Below are 18,582 nucleotides of genomic sequence, written 5' to 3'. Positions count from 1 at the left end.
CTTGCAATGTTCCTCTCAATGTTCCTCTCAGTCTTGTATAGATGTATGAAACATGATGAAAATGACACACTATCTCCACCTTAAAGTATCAAACCTGATAGAGACTCATTCTTCAAACTCAGTCCAGGCCTGGACCCTGGACCAACACACGCATACACGCATACACACACACACACACACACACACACACACACACACACACACACACACACACACACACACACACACACACACACACACACACACACACACACACACACACGCGCGCGCGCACATACACAAACACACACTTTCAGTCATATAGTCATCCTGAATTTGAATTTGATTTGAGAGACCTGAGATTGCGGACAGATGTTGGCATAGTCGACATAGTGTGTGTGTGTGCAAAACAAGGTGGAGGGTGGGGAAGAGTTGGTCGGTCGGGTCATTGTATAAACTTTACCTTACCGTCTGGTCATGGCTTTTTCCATGGCAGCTCTAACTCTTTCTCTCTCCAGCCCAATGAATCACAACTGGGTTTATTGGAAGGGACTTAACCCTTGTGGGCGTTAGGTTGGCCTTTTGGAAGACAAATTGGTACCATTTCTCATCTTGTTTTTTTATGATGAGGGATTATTAGCTGTGAACTTTTTAAAGGAGGCGAGGGTAGTGAGTTATGCTCACTGTCACGCAGAGCACTGAGTTGGCTTTAGGACTGTAGTCTTCATTCCTACTCAGGAAACGATTTGTTTGTATCAAACACCGAAGTCAGCCTTCACTTTAGCCTCGCCTCTATACTTTCAACAGAAACTGAAGACCACCATTTATTTAAACAGTGTGTGAGGTAGAGTACTCCTAAGTGCCTACCTAGCTGACATGTTTTGAATAGTCAGGCTCGGGTGTGTTATTTGTCCTCTACGGTGTAGATGGAAGGGCTCTAAAGTACGTTTCTCTCCTGTGAGTAGATGATGGGCGCACACACTGGGTCTCCTGACGGTAGAAGTGGGCACGGATCCAGTCATCTCAGATCTCTACAAGTGCCAAGGAGGTAGGAGATAGGAGTTGGTTTGGGATCTAAGGGATATCTCTGCTGTCCAACCTACTGGGAAATGGCGGGCCAACTAAATTGTAAACTCCAGTCTGTACCCCACAGGTATAAGGGCAGGGGTAAGTTTTGTGAATCAAGTGAAAAAGTACTTGATTGTCATACTTGAGTAAAAGTAAAGAAACAGTACCTTAATAGAAAATGACTCGAGTAAAAGTGAAAGTCACCCAGTAAAATACTATTTGAGTAAAATGTACTTAAGTATCAAAAGTAAATGGAATTTCTAAAATGTACTTAAGTATCAAAAGTAAAGTAAAAGTACAAATTATTTAATATTCCTTATTAAGCAAACCAGACGGCACGATAAAATATTTTTATTGACAAATAGCCAGGGGCACACTCAAACTAATTTACAAAAAAAATTGTGCTTAGTGAATCTGCCAGATCAGAGGCAGTAGGGATGACCAGGGATGTTCTCTTGATAAGAGTGTGAATTGGACCATTTTCCTGTCAAAATGTAATGAGTACTTTTTGGGTGTCAGGGAAATGCATGGAGTAAAAAGTACATTATTTTCTTTAGGAATGTAGTGAAGTAAAAGTAAAAGTTGGCAAAGATTAAAAATAGAAAAGTACAGATACCCCCAAAAATTACTTAAGAAGTACTTTTACTTAAGTACTTTACAACACTGAAGTTTGGGTACCATATAGTTTGGGTTTGAGTGTAGCTAACAGGTCTGACTGCTGACACCCAGGCTAGCCTTCTCCCACCGGGTCACACCACTCCTAATGCTCAATTCTCTACAAGTGTGAGAAAATAAACATGTTAATGATGAGTGGAGCTGCGCACCGAATGAGGCTAGCTCCACATGTGCTTTGAGTTGAGAAGGGGGATTGGGAGGCTTAGGTCTGACAAAGCCCCATTGGTCACTGATATAAGGCTGCAGCACTTTCAGGCTCTTCCATGGGCCACCCCATAGACTCCCACGCATGTTATAATCACTTAGGTGCAGGTTGTCATTGTTGAGCGAATTCGAATCAGACTGATATATTCTCCGATTGTCTAGATCAAAGTAACCTACCCTTAATCAGCTTCCTAAATCGAACAATTGTTGACATTAAAAAAAACACTTAAACAGTGAATAACTAGTAAATGTACAGGAGTAATCATCCAAGGCTGCCATCGCGGTGCTTTGGCAACTACGGAATTCCTAGTGATACTATGTATCATAACATAACGCATGTGTGTAATCATGCTTTTCAGATTGAAAAACATTACCGCAAATTTTTGGTTACCTGATGAAGTGCAAATTGGGCAGTAGACTCACCTTATCTCCAGGCCATCAGACTTTTAAACAGTCACCACTAGCCGGCCTCCACCCAGTACCCTGCCTTGAACTTTAGTCACAGTTACGAGCCGGCTACCACCCGGTACTCTACCCTGAACCTTAGAGACTGCTGCCCAATGTACTTTACATAGTCATTAAACAACTGGTCACTTTAATAACAATAGTAATATTTTTTTACTCTATGTATATACTGTATTCTAGTTGAGGCTCATCCTATATAACTACTGCTGTACAGTCGTGGCCAAAAGTTTTGAGAATTACACAAATATACATTTTCACAAAGTCTGCTGCCTCAGTTTGTATGATGGCAATTTTCATATACTCCAGAATGTTATGAAGAGTGATCAGATGAATTACAATTAATTGCAAAGTCCCTCTTTGCCATGCAAATGAACTGAATCCCCAAAAAACATTTCCACTGGTGTCACGCCCTGACCTTAGTTATCTCTGTTTTCTTTATTATTTTGGTTAGGTCAGGGTGTGACGAGGGTGGGTATGCTTATTTTGTATTGCCTAGGGTTTTTTGTAAGTCTAGGGGTTTAGTAGGTCTAGGTATTTGTAAGTCTATGGTGGCCTGAATTGGTTCCCAATCAGAGGCAGCTGTTTATCGTTGTCTCTGATTGGGGATCATATTTAGGTTGCCATTTTCCCTTTTGGTTTTGTGGGTTCTCATTCTATGTTTAGTTGCCTGTCTGCACTATCCATATTAGCTTCACGGTTAATTTTGTTATTTTGTTCGTTTTGTTCAGTGTTCGTTCTTTAAATAAAGAAGAATGTACGCTTACCACGCTGCGCCTTGGTCTCCTGCTTACGACGGCCGTGACAACTGCATTTCAGCCCTGCCACAAAAGGACCAGCTGACATCATGTCAATGATTCTCTCGTTAACACAGGTGTGAGTGTTGACGAGGACAAGGCTGGAGATCACTCTGTCATGCTGATTGAGTTTGAATAACAGACTGGAAGCTTCAAAAGGAGGGTGGTGCTTGGAATCATTGTTCTTCCTCTGTCAACCATGGTTACCTGCAAGGAAACACATGCCGTCATCATTGCTTTACACAAAAAGGGCTTCACAGGCATGGATATTGCTTCCAGTAAGATTGCACTTAAATCAACCATGTATCGGATCATCAAGAACTTCAAGGAGAGCGGTTCAATTGTTGTGAAGAAAGCTGCAGGGCGCCCAAGAAAGTCCAGCAAGCACCAGGATCGTCTCCTAAAGTTAATTCAGCTGCGGGATCGGGGCACCACCAGTACAGAGCTTGCTCAGGAATGGCAGCAGGCAGGTGTGAGTGCATCTGCACGCACAGTGAGGCAAAGACTTTTGGAGGATCGCCTGGTGTCAAGAAGGGCCGCAAAGAAGCCACTTCTCTCCAGGAAAAACATCAGGGACAGATTGATATTCTGTAAAAGGTACAGGGATTGGACTGCTGAGGCCTGGGGTAAAGTCATTTTTTCTGATGAATCCCCTTTCTGATTGTTTGGTGCATCTGGAAAAAAGCTTGTCCGGAGAAGACAAGGTGAGCGCTACCATTAGTCCTGTGTCATGCCAACAGTAAAGCATCCTGAGACCATTCATGTGTGGAGTTGCTCCTCAGCCAAGGGAGTGGGCTCACTCACAATTTTGCCTAAGAACACAGCCATGAATAAAGAATGGTACCAACACATCCTCCGAGAGCAACTTCTCCCAGCCATCCAGGAACAGTTTGGTGACGAACAATGCCTTTTCCAGCATGATGGAGCACCTTGCCATAAGGCAAAAGTGATAACTAACTGGCTCGGGGAACAAAACATCGATATTTTAGGTCCATGGCCAGGAAACTCCCCAGACCTTAATCCCATTGAGAACTTGTGGTCAATCCTCAAGAGGCGGTGGACAAACAAAACCCCACAAATTCTGACAAACTCAAAGCATTGATTATGCAAGAATGGGCTGCCATCAGTCAGGATGTGGCCCAGAAGTTAATTGCCAGCATGCCAGAGCGGATTGCAGAGGTCTTGAAAAAGAAGGGTCAACACTGCAAATATTGACTCTTTGCATCAACTTCATGTAATTGTCAATAAAAGCCTTTGACACTTAAGAAATGCTTGTAATTATACTTCAGTATTCCATAGTAACATCTGACAAAAATATCTAAAGACACTGAGGCAGCAGACTTTGTGAAAATGTATATTTGTGTCATTCTCAAAACTTTTGGCCATGACTGTAAACACCTTTTCTATTCATATACTGTTCATACCGTCTATACACCACATCCTAATACTATATATTTATATTCCGGACTCTGACATTGCTCGTTCTAATATTTCTATATTTGTTAATTTCTTTCTTTTTCATTTTGGGATTTGTGTGTATTGTTTTGTATTGTTAGGTGGAGCTAGGAATGTAAGCATTTTACTACACCCGTGATAACATCTGCAAAATATGTGTACGTGACCAAAAAACATTTGATTTGAAAGTCCCCTTTCTTCCTTCACTCAACTCCATAAAAGTTCTGATGGACTCACATGAATTATGAAGAAAATATGCATAGTTTTCTTCACTATCAGAATTTAAGGGCAACAACATCCCACTGGGCACAGACGTCAATTCAACGTCTATTCCACGTTGATTCAACCAGTGTGTGCCCAGTGGGATAGGCCTATCTTCTTTTCCCAGTTCCCAAAATAATGAACTCCCATAATAAACTCCACTTGATCCTACTGCCAAGCTCCGCTGTGTAATGATTCATTATATTGAATATCACGTCTACCTGGCTGGCACATCTTGGAGAGATAGGATGATGGGATTTATGAGGAATGTTCTTCTCTCATGCTTATCTGACTGGAAGTGTTTTCAAGATCGGAGTTGGAATTTCGGTAAAAAAAATGTAAGCAGTTATCTCCCAGACATAAATAACAGAGTAATATATAATCCAGCAGTCTTCAGACATCTACTTTCCTCAACTTGACCGTCTGATAACTGTGGCATCCAGCAGGTGGGGCACTACAGTGATCTTGGAGGGAGACAAACAGCTCACCTTGGGTCCTAGGGCATCGGGTTTATGACACCTGGGTCTGGCCTAGATCCCCAATCTTTGGGTTTTCCAAACTGATGACCACCACTCACTCTGGACAAGTAGCATAGGCACAGATACTGTATGCTGTGGTGCAACGAAAGGCATGGACACCACCTTACAGAATCATGTAAATGTTTCCAACGAAGAATGCAATTAAGGAGGCCCCTAAGGATCAACCGCAACTACATCAAATATATTTACAGAGAGAAAAAATGTCAAACAATATCTGCAAATGTCACTTACGATGTTTGTTCTATTAGCATGCAGCAGCAGTGCCATTGAAGAGTAGGCCTACTGTTTAACGCTGGTAGCTACAGTCGAAACAACGCCTTGTTTTCCATTCATTCACATAAGCCCAGTAATCAGTATGGCTAATCAGAAGTTGGAAAAGCCAGCACAAATAAATATGTGTGAAGGAATTCTCTCCCCCTCAGCCTGACCAACAGATGGGAACACTCCAAAAGGGGAACACTTGTGTTTGGGGGCTTTCTACACACCACACTTTCCGTCCGACTACTTAAGGATCTATTATGTGGGTTTGCCTTATGCGTTTTAATGGACATGTGTGGTGTTTCAGTGTGTTTCGTAACACATCTACAAGAACTCAGATCAAGACCCGTTTTGTACAGGAAGTCATTACTGTTTTGATTTTGTGGGACCAATGTCTATACTTTTGATTTTGTGGGATGTTTTGATTTTGATATGTTTTGATTTTGTGAAACCAATGTCAATGTGACCTGTTTTGAGAAAATTCTCTTTTGGAGTCTCTTTTGGAGTTTGGATAGTAGTATACTACTCTATACTGAGAACACAAACATGTGGTTGTATTATTTGTGACCAGCACAAAGTCAAAGTTCCTAACCTCTGCGGCTTTGCCTTTTCATATATGAGTGTGCTGCAGTGCCTCACTGCATTGTGGCCTACTGTAGCCTGGACACGAGAGGAGAGGCGACTGCATTGAGTCAACAGCAGATTCTTGGTGTTGAGGCTGTCTCGGCTCGGGCTACCTGACTCTATGTGGGTAGAGTGAGCCCCTTCCTTCGGAAAAACTGTGTTCGCACGCGAGGGGCTGTGGGGCCCCGCGTCCCAGCATTCTCAGGTGGTGACTTCAGGAGAAGACTGTGACGCTGGAGCTGAAAAACTGAGAGTGGGCCAGGCCTCTCTGGCCCATTGGGACCCGCCATCCACAGCCTCCCAGCCCGTCTGCTTTTTCTAATGTTATTGAAGAGTGGGGCCTCCTCTGCTCTTGGCCGGGCTCTGTCCCTCCACTCATCTGTAGTTGATTAGGGCATCGGTCGGTCGATGGTTTCTCCCTGATTCCCCAGCGCTGACATGAGGTATGGGCCTAGCGAGGCCCAGGCTACACTCACAACGATAAACATGACGGCTTCCCATGAACTCATGCATCCCCTTGTAGTGAATGAAAAAATCAAACACTTCAGAACTAGCAGTTAACACTCACTTCAAGCAGAACAGAGAGCGATAAAAGATCCCTGTTAATGCTAATGTTGTTGTATACGAGGCTGTCTGTCATATTTGTTGATGTATTTTGTCATTATTGGTTTGATAGGGGATGGATTTGATAACTGAGGTTGTGTTACAGTAGCAAGCATGTGGTACTATGCCATAGTCAGCTGCTACACTATATCAAATCAAATCAAGTTTATTTTATATAGCCCTTCGTACATCAGCTAATATCTCGAAGTGCTGTACAGACACCCAGCCTAAAACCCCAAACAGCAAGCAATGCAGGTGTAGAAGCACAGTGGCTAGGAAAAACTCCCTAGAAAGGCCAAAACCTAGGAAGAAACCTAGAGAGGAACCAGGCTATGAGGGGTGGCCAGTCCTCTTCTGGCTGTGCTGGGTGGAGATTATAACAGAACTATGCCAAGATGTTCAAAATGTTCATAAGTGACAAGCATGGTCAAATAATAATCATGAATAATTTTCAGTTGGCTTTTCATAGCCGATCATCAAGAGTTGAAAATAGCAGGTCCGGGACAGGTGGCGGTTCCATAACCGCAGGCAGAACAGCTGAAACTGGAATAGCAGCAAGGCCAGGTGGACTGGGGACAGCAAGGAGCCATCACGCCCGGCAGCCCCGACGCACGGTCCCAGGGCTCAGGTCCTCCGAGAGAGAGAAAGAGAGAGAGAAGGAGAGAATTAGAGAGAGCCAAGATTTTCAAAATGTTCATAAATGACAAGCATGGTCAAATAATAATCAGGAATAAATGTCAGTTGGCTTTTCATAGCCGATCATTAAGAATTGAAAACAGCAGGTCTGGGACAGGTAGGGGTTCCATAACCGCAGGCAGAACAGTTGAAACTGGAATAGCAGCAGGGCCAGGCGGACTGGGGACAGCAAGGAGTCATCATGCCCGGTAGTCCTGACGTATGGTCCTAGGGCTCCGGTCCTCCGAGAGAGAGAAAGAAAGAGAGAAGGAGAGAATTAGAGAGAGCCAAGATTTTCAAAATGTTCATAAATGACAAGCATGGTCAAATAATAATCAGGCATAAAAGTCAGTTGGCTTTTCATAGCCGATCATTAAGAGTTGAACAGGTAGGGGTTCCATAACAGCAGGCAGAACAGTTGAAACTGGAACAGCAGCAAGGCCAGGTGGACTGGGGACAGCAAGGAGTCATCATGCCTGGTTTGCCGTGACGTATGGTCCTAGGGCTCAGGTTCTCCGAGAGAGAGAAAGAAAGAGAGAACGAGAGAATTAGAGAGAGCATACTTAAATTCACACAGGACACTGGATAAGATAGGAGAAGTACTCCAGGTATAACCAACTGACCCTAGCCCCCCGACACATAAACTACTGCAGCATAAATACTGGAGGCTGAGACAGGAGGGGTCAGGAGACACTGTGGCCCCATCCGATGATACCCCCGGACAGGGCCAAACAGGAAGGATATAACCATGTGTACTATACCATGTGGCTTTGAGTACCTGTCAGAAAACACTTCCTGTTGCATCCAATAACAGCATCCTTGTCGAAAACATTTTACAGTAAATACATTATACCTACAGTATGTGGAAATATAGCCTAGTTTTTTTTAGAATGTCACATTTTGTTTCCTTTGGGTATTTAACCTTGGTTTTCATTACGTCACTGTCTGATGAAAAGGTCTTAACTCCAATACAAAAAGTTTTCAGGAAATGAAAAATTAGCATATTTTCCCATTAAACTTCAGAAGCTATTTTGAATACATTTTAAATCTTGGTCCTAGTTATGAAATGTTCTAAGTACATTGAGGGGAATTTATGCTTTTAATAAATGTACAAAATTACAATTGGCACATTTTTTGTTACGATGTTCTCAGACAGCAACATTATGTAAAGATACAATCTCATAATTAATCAGTGGATGTCATTATTACTTTAGTTGCTTAAATTGATCTGATAAGACGTGTGAGTTAAAGTGCAAATTCCTCGCTAAAGACCTGCACTCTCTTGCTCTCTCTCCATGCCCATTGGCTTCATCCATGCATTTCAATGGATGGGACTATGGTCGCTGACTGGGAAATATTTTTCCTGGAAACACGACAGTTTCCATTTCCATTGGCCCTTCCCTCTGCATCACTGAACACTTGCTCATGTCCATTTTTTTTCCAAAACTCACACGCATAGGACCGCTGTTCAACACACAGACTTGTAAAAGTCAAATGTTAATCAACCATCACATTGTTCAATGCAGAGGGTGAATTATGGTTAGGCCGTGCTTTTCTTGGCAGTCTTTCCCCTCTTTTCTCTTAGAGGGATGAAAGCCAGCTGGGTATGTGTAGAGAGGCACGGTGTGGGCCTAAATTGCAAAACAAATTCTGAGGTCAATTTACAATTGGATTTTTGGATATCCCACATTCTATCACTACTCTTAATATATGGGAAATATGTCTTCTTCTGATTTAACTGGATATTCAACAATTTATTCAAATGTTCAAAGGGTTGGATACATTAGATTAATGAGGCAATATATACGGAATAATGGTTGCAATAGACTTAGCCAATAATGAGCATGTTGAAACTATTTGGGCTGAAAAAGAGGAGGAAGACGGAACTACTAGATTAGACGCACAGCAGTTAAAAAAAAACCTCTCTCTTAAAAGGGCTGATGGTCATTTCATAATATCGATCATGTTAGAGAGAAAATACATTTTGGCCCTCCATATACTGAGCCAAAAGCATAAACTTTTATGTACCGTGTTTTCAATCATTTCTTTGTGTGTTTGTTTATCTGTCCTTAACTTACTTTACAGTTCTTTGTTTACTTTCTGTATACGTCCATCAACACAGCTAGCAAGCTGAGTTAGCTACCCACTGGGCACATCAGTTCAACGTCTAGGAGGCGGTCTTCAAGGTAAAGCCAAAGACGGTCATTACCGGAAGTCGTGTGACAACAGTGAATTCAAATGTGAAATCGCCCAAAACCTGACTGGAGTTTTCAGGGAGAGCGGCAGTGAGCCAACCTCGAACAGGTAAAAGCAAGAAAAATATTGGTAAAATGGAGAAGATATATGAAATGCTGTATGTAACAACATTTCATGAAATGTTTGGCCTTGTCACGTTCCTGACCTGTTTTCTCTTGTTTTGTATGTCTTTATTGGTCAGGGCGTGAGTGTTGGGTGGGCAGTCTATGTTTTCTATTTCTATGTTGGGTTTTGTGTTCGGCCTGGTATGATTCTCAATTAGAGACAGGTGTGTATCGTTTGTCTCTGATTGAGAGTCATACTAAGGCAGCCAGGGTTTCACTGGTGTTTTGTGGGTGTTTGTTTCCTGTGTTAGCGTTTGGGCCACACAGGACTGTTGCAGGTTAGTCACGTTTGTTGTTTTGTTTATTTGTAGTGTTTGTTGGTTTGCCATTAAAATCATGAATACCTCCTACTCCGCATCTTGGTCCGATCCATGCTCCTCCTCGTCTGAGGAGGAGAACGACATTGACAGCCGTTACAGGCCTCTTATTTAACAAGCTATTATACACTTAGAAAAAAGGTGCTATCTAGAACCTAAACGTGTTCTTCGGATGTCTCCATAGGAGAACCATTTGAAGAACCACTTTGGGTTCCAGGTAGAACCCTTTCCTGACAGGGTTCTACACGAAACGAGTTCTATTTGAAACCAAAAAGGTTTTACCTGGAACCAAAAAGGGTTCTCCTATCGGCACAGCCGAATAACCCTTTTGGAACACTTTTTTTCTACGAGTGTAGCTAGCTATTTGGGTTAGCCCAGTTGAACTTGGCATGTAGCCTACTGCCGACTATTTGACAAATTGAGGAAGACGTTTATTGAATCGTGCCTGTCTCTCTAGGTGGCCAGAGGTGCCCTTATAACCTCTGTCAGTTAACCAATCAGAGAGAGAGAGAGAGAGAGAGAAACACTTCTCAGACAGTTTCTCTGGTGGTAGTCCAGGTGTGGATGAATGTTCCATTGATGCATCCTCAGCTTTACAGTGTTTGCTCAATTATGCACTTAGCTCACTTTTTAACAGCTTTCGATTATGGATAGTTCTGTAAATCTAATTTGGCACTAAGCCTGCAGTAAACATTCATATAACCCTAATGTGAAACACATTTCATAAACTTGCTCAGAGACAGTGATTTTTATTCTTTCTGAAAGCATGTAGAGCTATGAAATGTTTGAGTGGCATTTTTTAACTGTCTTTCTGTACCTCATGACGTATCTTCTCGGCCCAGAAAGGCTCGGAGAGAATCTCAATTGCATACCCCTCGCATCCTCTCTCCTCTCTTCTCACCTCCTTCTCACAAACCAATGGATGAGAAAGCCAGAGGTCCCTCCCCTATGACCTTCTCCTCCAATGGGTTTTGAGAAGGAGGTGAGGAGAGATGAGAGAGGACTCGAGAAGTATGCAATTGAGATTCTCCCATAGAGAGACATCCAGGTAGAAATGACTGAGAGCGGCCTCAACTGGTGTGACCTGGAAGAACATCTCACTCAAAACTGAGTGAGATGAAGGACATTTATCAATGGTCTGCTATGCTGCTTATAGGAGCCAAAGATTCCTAGAGTCCTAGAGAGCCAAAGAGTCATCTTCTGGGTCATCTTAAGAAATCAAAGGCCTCTATGTTTCATTTTAGACCTGTATCCTCTTAGTGTTAAATTAGTCAAAATGCTTTAAGTTTTATAAGCTTGCTGAAGGGAATAAATTAGGTGGAGAACTTCACTAGCACCACACAAAACGTTTTTAAAAACCCTGCCCCTATTGCATTACAAAGTGCAGATCAGGCTATTGTTTGATTTGGCCCAGAAAAAACAACTGCCAGTATGGGACCAACCTCAAAGTGAAATCGCAAGTAATGTGTCAAATTGGGACAAGATGATCTGGGTGGAAAATGAGAGAGAAGTTGTTTGAACAGTAACAGGCGTTGGCAGACTTGATGAGTTTTCAAAGGTCCGGTCATCTGATCAGGAGTCCAGTAGTAGTGTTTCACTTCACTTCACTCAGGACTTGGCTCTTAGTGGTGTGTGTGTGTGTGTGTGTGTTTGTTTGTTACTCAAACCAGACATCATTATGTACTATTTCACTGCTTCAGACTCGTCGTAAAAACAAGTGACCACACAGCCACTCAAAGGCAATGGCCTAAATTGCCTCTGGCACTTTTTCTCACAGTATCCAGAAATAACAATGAGCACTAAACGGCTTTCTGCATAGTAAGCTACTTAGCTACTTTTTTTCTGGTGGCATTCGTAAAGCTGGCATGTAGTGTTTCAGTTCACTCAAGACTTGGCGGTGTGTGTGTGTGTGTGTGGCGGTATTCATAAAGCTGTTATTTGCTCCTGTGGAGAGGGGATTGCAGGGATTGGGGCAGACAGAGAGAGGTCAGTAAACTCATTGGATGTTTTAATTTGCTCTTTTTTAATCCTCCTTTTTATTTACTATTTAACACATCTGAATTATTCTGCCTCAGAGGCTGGGAGGCTCTGGTTGTATGGAGGTTTAATATGATTCTGGGTGTCAGTGGAGGCTGGTGACAGTGAAAATGTAGGAGGATGGGAGACCCACAGTATAGTCACAGACTGCACAGAGTCCACAAAGCGTGTTTAAAAAATCATCAAAGACAAAATATTTTAACCCTAAGATTTAATAAATAAATAATTTTGTAAAATGGGAATGAAAGTTGATGTTGAATGCTGATACTTACACAGTGTTGGGAAGGGATCACAGCAGTGACTGAATGAGGTTATAAGACATGAGTTGAGGTGTTCGAGAGGCTTGACTTCAGTGCAGGTCAGGGTTTGAGGTGCTCAGAGGCTTCAGTGCAGGACAGGGGTAGAGGTGTTCAGTGGCTAGGTTTCAGTGCAGGACATGCTCATCACAGATGGATGCGGTTGGAGAGCTCAACTCTTCCACTGAGGGTGGGACAGGATTTAACAGGGAAGACAAAAAACAATGACACAACACAGTTAGACAGAAGAGCTAAGAATGTGTATGTCCAAGCAAGGATTAATCTACCTCCTACGTCTCCTGTAGAAATTAATTGGAATTGAATAGTAACCTAAAAATGATCATCTATCACTATTCACTATCTCAATCTATCCAACAATGTTACCAAGTCACCGAGCTTCTAAATCACACATGTGTAGTACTAGGTTAGTTCTCTGATCCTTTGGTTGAGTGGACAACATGTTAGTTCATACTGCAAAAGCTTTGATTGGTTGGAGGACGTCCTTCGGAAGTTCTATGAAAGGGGGTGAGGAGCACGTGCCTCCTAGGTTTTGTATAGAAGTCAATGTAGCCAGAGGAGGATGGAAAATAGATGTCCTCCGGCGGTGTGTGTGTGTAATGTGTTAACAATAACTGTCTTATTACAGTAGGTCCAGACAGAGTGAGGGAATTTTTTTACCTCATCCCAACACATCCAGTCCTCCATCCTGTCCTCGCTCTTCCATCCCATGGATGTTACCCCCTCTGTCCTCTTCTCTGAAATCATCCTTTGGCCTGGCTTGGACCACATAGATGGATCTTTGTTGTTTTGAGACAGAGGAAGGGATGTCACAATGGCCTGTGACTCAGCACATCTGTGCACCCCACTTCGTCCATCCTTCATTCATCGATCCGTTTTCCTAGTGACTGATGGGATTGAACTAAGTGTGTGGTCCTCTAATTCCCATTCTAACGGGAAATGATGCTCTTGGCGGCCCGGACCACTCTTCTTCTTCACATAATCGTTTGCCTCTAGCGGGCCAGAGAATTTCACTGGCGTCCCTCCAACAGAACGGTCTGAGCGTCTGGGCCTGAGTTAACTCAAACCCCTGCCCACATCAGTCGCCTGCCAACAGACCTGTTTATCAATACTAGCAGAATGTGCCCATCCAAAACACCCTTATTTCAAGAAACAAACACACCGTCTCTGCCAGTCTAGCCCACTCTGTTATTGGCAGAGTATACCTCTGAATTCAGGGTAAGACTTAAATTGGGCTAGACTGGTCTGCTGGGTTTTGCTCGATGGTAAAGAGCAACATAAAGCGTCCTTTGTATTTTGCTGCCAACACTTTTTTTCTGAGCCTACAACAGCCTTTTGCTTTTGCTTGTTTGGCATGGTATCCATTATGCATTCCTTACTTGAGGTACTTGGTACTGCCATACTTGGAATTTTGAAGTACGTCAGGACTTACAAGTCAGCAGTAAGTCCTGATGTCCAGTAAATCAGTCTATCGCCTCGTAATTCTCCATCAGTATTGGCACCCCTGTTTTATAAAAGTAATAAAACAGATGTTGGGACCACTTTTATTACTTGATAATAAAATAAATCCATATCATAAATCTCCCACGGTGGAGGCCCTCACTTCCCCAGGCACTTTATAAAATGTGGTCAGGGAGTGATATTCAACACAGTCATATGGGTCATAACAGGACAACATACATTTCAAATGTACAAATAAGTTCCCATGGCCAGAGTCTATGTTAACCGCTCGAACCCTAAACTAACCTCAACTCTAAACCTAACCTCTGCACAGCACATCAAAATGAAAATTGAACTTTAAGGTTGACTGAAAAGGATGCTTCTCACTAGTAATTTCCCCACTCTATCACCAACTGTCACGTCTCTGTCGAACACATTTACATTTACATTTAAGTCATTTAGCAGACGCTCTTATCCAGAGCGACTTACAAATTGGTGCATTCACCTAATGACATCCAGTGGAACAGCCACTTTACAATAGTGCATCTAAATCTTTTAAGGGGGGGGGGGGCAGAAGGATTGCTTTATCCTAGGTATTCCTTGAAGAGGTGGGGTTTCAGGTGTCTCCGGAAGGTGGTGATTGACTCCGCTGTCCTGGCGTCGTGAGGGAGTTTGTTCCACCATTGGGGTGCCAGAGCAGCGAACAGTTTTGACTGGGCTGAGCGGGAACTGTACTTCCTCAGTGGTAGGGAGGCGAGCAGGCCAGAGGTGGATGAACGCAGAGCCCTTGTTTGGGTGTAGGGCCTGATCAGAGCCTGAAGGTACTGAGGTGCCGTTCCCCTCACAGCTCCGTAGGCAAGCACCATGGTCTTGTAGCGGATGCGAGCTTCAACTGGAAGCCAGTGGAGAGAGCGGAGGAGCGGGGTGACGTGAGAGAACTTGGGAAGGTTGAACACCAGACGGGCTGCGGCGTTCTGGATGAGTTGTAGGGGTTTGATGGCACAGACACGTTACTTTCATAAGGAGTGGTTGTTTTGAATGAATGTTGATCACCAGTGTTCCAGTATTCTCATTGCAGTACTTATAATTGACCACTAGGTGGCGCAGTCAGAACATTTGACTTCCATACAACTACAGTATCCTTTTCACCACAAGAGGGAAGTGTCTCACTATCACAGAAAATCTAATACCACAGACAGAACGATGAGCCATATATTAAACTGGACGCATAAACGTGAAGCATCCGGTTGGCATTTCCACTCACTAGTATGGAAGCCCAGTGGCCGACAATGGGAGAATATCAAGCGAGATGGACTTTGGCCGAATTTCTGCTAATTTTCTCATCGATGAAACATTTGATCTCCATACAGGTTTCTGTTTCCAAACTAAAATCTGTAACAAACAGAGTTGACTGCATTTTGCCAAAGTTTCAAAAAAAGTGCGTTGTTTAGAATGCACACGCGCACCTCACGGAGTAGGCGTTCCCTAACTGAAATATGCAAATAACGCGCCAATAAGATCTCAGTAGCTCGTGTTTTGCTCTGCCCACCTTCTTGCTTGTTCTGCACGCTATGATTAATTTGCTCCCGTTGGAAACGACAGGCTCTTGTCTATCTTGGGTTAGTTATAAAAACTCCTTAGTGGAGGTGGTCCAATGGAATGACTCAAAGGCAAAGTAAAATTAGATTTACTTTTATGAATGGACTTCAAGAGCTTATCCAGGAGAGTGCAAGTCTTTGAGCACTGATTGGTGCTAACCATGAAATAAAATAACAAATTATCCTAGCTTATAAGAATGTCTTGTGATTAACATGACAGCTTTTAGTCCATTGTTAAATCTTATGGAACAAATGTTAATCACTCTTAAATCCTAGGATTAAGAGGCTTTAACAATAACACTTGAACAATTAACTGTATTTGCCCTGTCTGTGTGAAATGATGTAATTCTTATTTTCTCATCTAATGGCGAATGAGCACAAAGAGAGAAAGCCCTATGATATATAATGACGGATAAATAGGCATCAGTCATCTACCTTTCCAACGTGATAATGAGGCTCACTGTTCCTAAGTTTGAGCAGAGGCTTGAACCATTTGTTCGATTTGAGAAAGCATTGTGTGATGAGTAGGTGAGTCATTTCTAGGTGAGAAAATTGCTTTTCCTTTCCGTTCACTTTTCAATTAGTCACACTCATGCCGCAGATGCAGCTCTGTAATAAAATGGGGTTTAATTGAGTTGAAATGTGGGATCTGACACAAAGGAGAACTAGAGCCAATGAATTGTTATGTTTGGGGCCTCCGGTGGACCTGCATACCAAACAAGGCTATTGGTCCAGTTAAAGGCATAACTCTCTTTGTCCACAGGAAAATAGTGTTAATAAAAAAGCAGATCACACATCAAGATGCTGTGTTTACCATTAAGCACTGGGATGTACTCGATATTAGGAATAGTTACTTTAGCACTATCTTTATTAATTTGTATTTGTTGCTGTTGTACAGACTGTATATTGTCTCTGGATATTTCCCTGAAGAGTTGTAGCTATCTGTTCTAAAGAATTCAATTACATTTTGACAATCCTGTAACATTGAGGCAGTCCACATCAGAAATGACAGTGGAAATGTATCTGGCCTTCTAAGAGAGTGTCGAAAAGATGCTGGAGATGCCTCTGCCTTTCAAGCAAAACCTGGCAGAGGCCGTAAGGTGAGCAAGATGTTTTGTGAGATCTATTTGTCCTGTTTCATCTAATTAGAGACAAAGCTTGAAAGCAGATTTCTCATATCAATCACCCCACACACTGTGTGTGTGATGTAGTTAGTCTGTTTAGTGAATTTCCGGAGTGATAATTGGCAGTGCAAAGACACAGCCATGCTCCTACCGTGTTATGACTGTGGGGAACCTGGAAGGTCTCTGCCAACACACTTACACACTTACACACTTACACACAGGCATGAAAGTAACAAAACTGAGGTGTGTGTGTGTGTGTGTGTGTGTGTGTGTGTGTGTGTGTGTGTGTGTGTGTGTGTGTGTGTGTGTGTGTGTGTGTGTGTGTGTGTGTGTGTGTGTGTGTGTGTGTGTGTGTGTGTGTGTGTGTGCAGGTTCACTGCGTCAGCTGCAGCCGTGCTGTGGCTACAGGCTTCACACACACACACACACACACACACACACACACACACACACACACACACACACACACACACACACACACACACACACCTCAGTTTTGTTACTTTCATGCCTAAGGATGTACCCTATATTCTGATAGGATTATGCTGTAAATAAGATACAACTTTAGGTAATTCCAAATTCCATGTGACAAAATGACTGCCTGCTCTAATGAATGCAAAGCTGCAAAGTTAACGCCAGGGTGTCAGGTGCAATGAAAAGTGATATTGGGCTCTCACTTTTAATTAAATCTAAATGTGCCTGCAGTCAACTGAGTAATTACACCCAGGGAACTGAATTATCTGGTCAAAAGTTTGTCACAACAACTAAGTCTGGAAAGACAACTGGAACTCGGAACTGGAACTCGGAACTGGCTTCTCACACTGAGAGAGAAAAAAAAAGTACAGAGACCTTTCAATGGTCTGCTTGTATTAAAAAAACTGTAATTTTGTATTTATTTTTTAAATAGGATGGAACTACAGTACATGAAAAAAGTGAACATAGGACCCAAAGTGACCCATCCATATACACACAAACACAATTCCAGTAGTTTGTTAATGACAATATAGCCTAGCAGACTACCTGCAGATGATTCAGTGCTGGCTGACTTGTTTTGCTGATCGGGCTTCTGCAGGTGCAATGCGGTTACACATGAAATAACAAAAGCCAATTTCCCCTAGTGACCGTTCATATGAAGATTATTTATCAGTTATTATAGAGTAATAATGATTAGGCCTATATCACCTCTTACTGTTGAGCGCACCAGGCAGGCAGGCAGGCAGAGGCAGGCAGGTAGAGAGGCAGGCCGAGAGGCAGAGAGGCAAGCAGGCAGGCAGAGAGGCAGGCAGACAGGCAGGCAGGCAGGCAGAGAGGCAGGAAGGCAGAGAGTCAAGCAGGCAGAGGCAGGCTCCCTCCTGCTAGGCTATCTGTACAGGAAGCCAGCCACACAGGCAGCAAGGCAAGAAGGCAGGTATATAGGCAGGCAAACAGGCAGGGAGCCTCCTTGGGGACAGTAAATGCATGTTGGATAGTGGGAGTGAGACAAGGTTATTATGATCTCTGGGATCAGAGGGCAGTGTACTGTTCTTGTGTTGTATGAATCTTTCAAAACCAAACTATAGGTATATACATTAGTAACAGTTATGAATGGGGATGATGTCCCCTTTAGTTTTATGGAGATGCAGCTCTCGTTGGTACAGTGAGCCTAATGGGGAAACAATGATTCATCAAAGTAAACCGAAAGGAACAGACTTCATTAAAAGCAGTTCAAAGCATAACACCGTTTGTTCCCTCTTTTCCGAATCACTTCTCTTCTTCATTTCTGCCTAGTTTTGCAATTACAAGCTTGTGAATT

At 42.9% G+C, this 18,582-nt stretch overlaps 1 long non-coding RNA gene across 1 annotated transcript; it reads right to left on the bottom strand.

The window, feature by feature from the left end:
* Positions 1-4,516: 4,516 nt before the first annotated feature.
* Positions 4,517-17,087, bottom strand: LOC139532152 (uncharacterized). The gene is made up of 3 exons (XR_011666512.1): positions 13,289-17,087; positions 12,587-12,794; positions 4,517-8,113 (listed from the first exon to the last, which is right to left on the bottom strand). It is a non-coding gene; the product is annotated as an uncharacterized lncRNA (long non-coding RNA).
* Between the last annotated feature and the right edge of the window lie 1,495 nt (positions 17,088-18,582).

Source organism: Salvelinus alpinus, chromosome 10 (genome assembly GCF_045679555.1).
Source record: "Salvelinus alpinus chromosome 10, SLU_Salpinus.1, whole genome shotgun sequence".
NCBI lineage: Eukaryota > Metazoa > Chordata > Actinopteri > Salmoniformes > Salmonidae > Salvelinus > Salvelinus alpinus.
This window is presented reverse-complemented; position numbering and strand designations above follow the sequence as displayed.